This window comes from Physeter macrocephalus, chromosome 21 (assembly GCF_002837175.3).
Source record: "Physeter macrocephalus isolate SW-GA chromosome 21, ASM283717v5, whole genome shotgun sequence".
Lineage (NCBI taxonomy): Eukaryota > Metazoa > Chordata > Mammalia > Artiodactyla > Physeteridae > Physeter > Physeter macrocephalus.
The window spans coordinates 55967561-55969577 of NC_041234.1; the positions used below are offsets into that span (position 1 = coordinate 55967561).

At 34.0% G+C, this 2017-nt stretch overlaps 1 protein-coding gene across 1 annotated transcript in view; it reads right to left on the reverse strand.

Annotated features, from left to right (window-relative positions):
• BRWD3 (bromodomain and WD repeat domain containing 3) overlaps positions 1-2017 on the reverse strand; it is a 122762-nt gene that overhangs the window by 49835 nt on the left and 70910 nt on the right. The window lies entirely within an intron of this gene.

Sequence of the window (2017 nt, forward strand, 5' to 3'; positions counted from 1 at the left end):
GTAAGTCAGAAAGAGAAAAACAAATATCGTATATTAATGCATATATGTGGAACCTAGAAAAATGGTACAGATGAACTGGTTTGCAGGGCATAAATTGAGACACAGATGTAGAGAACAAACGTATGGACACCAAGGGGGGAAAGTGGCAGGGGGGTGGTGGTGGTGGTGTGATGAATTGGGAGATTGGGATTGACACATATACACTGATGTGTATAAAATTGATGACTAATAAGAACCTGTTGTACAAAAAAATAAATTAAATTAAATTCAAAAATTCAAAAAAAAAAATAAAAATTAGATAACAAAAACACTTTTAAATATAAAATTGGACATTTTAACCATTTAGCTATGTAATTCAGTGGTGTTAATGACATTTACAATGTTGTGTAACCATCATCACTATTTCCAAACTTTTTCATCACTCCAAACATAAACTTTGTAACCATTAAGCAATAAGTCTTTATTTCTCCTTTCACCAGCCCCTGCTAACCTCTAGTCTACTTTATGTCTCTATGAATTTGCCTACTCTAGATATTTCATATAAGTGGACTTATACACTATTTGTCCTTTTGTGTCTGGCTGATTTCACTAAGCATTATGTTTTCCATGTTTATCCATGTTATAGCAAGTATCAGAAGTTTTTATGGCTGAATTATATTCCAGTGTATGTATATATCACACTTTATTTATCCATTCATCTGTTGACAGACACTTGAATTGTTTCTACAATTCATCTATTATGAAATAATGCTACAATAAACATTGGCATACAAGTGTCTGAGTCCCTGCTTTCAATTCTACTTCTAACGTTTTGAACAGAGAATTATTTCATATTGTTCTACTGCCAGGGGGTAGCATTCAGTTCATATATTAGCTATGACTCCCTTTTCTTATTACTGCTAAAGAAAGAAAAGGTGAAACCAAATTAATTTTGCTACTTGTTGGCTCAGCTGGTAAAAATGTTTTGCTAGGAAGATATCATGATTTGAATGGATTTTCTATGTTCTCTGTCAATGTCCTTTCTCTTTTCCAAATCTATTTCTAGTTGCTGTGCATCATCTGGAGTCAGTATTACAGTAAATGTTAAGGTTTACAAATAAGGATAGGGATTCTAAGTTTGAAATTCATCCTAATGAAATTCTTTCATCCAAAGAAGTCTACTTAAATGATATTTCTAAATATACACTAAGCACTGGGTCTACTACATACCTATACTGCACTCCCAAACTGCTCCACTTCTGAGTTTCCTCAGAACCACTGTTGAATATTGGGTCCATGTATCACTGACATATTTAATCACATATGGCCTCATGTTCTTACTTAATAGTATTTTTTCATATCTTCTAACCTAGACTATAAACTCAAAGAAGACAGAGATTATGTTTTTTCATTTTTCAGTATTCCCCAAAACATTTACCACAAAGCTAAGCAAATTTAAGATAATCTTTAAATAGTTGTTATGGAATGAACTAATGAAATAATGTGGAAAAACTAATGCATGGCTCAGCTAAATAAAAAAAAATACCTTAGTTATTAGCCTAATATAGTACATTTTATTTTTTTAACATCTTTATAGGAGTATAATTGCTTTACAATGGTGTGTTGGTTTCTGCTTTATAACAAAGTGAATCAGCTATATGTATACATATATCCCCATATCTCCTCCCTCTTGTGTCTCCCTCCCACCCTCCCTATCCCACCCCTCTAGGTGGTCACAAAGCACCAAGCTGATCTCCCTGTGCTATGCGGCTGCTTTCCACTAGCTATCTATTTTACATTTGGTAGCGTACATAAGTCGATGCCACTCTCTCACTTTGTCCCAGCTTACCCTTCCCCCTCCCCATGTCAAGTTCATTCTCTACATCTGTGTCTTTATTCCTGTCTTGCCCCTAGGTTCTTCAGAACCATTTTTGTTTTTTTCTTTTAGATTCCATATATATATGTGTTAACATATGGTATTCATTTTTCTCTTTCTGACTTACTTCACTCTGTATGACAGACTCTAGGTCCATCCACC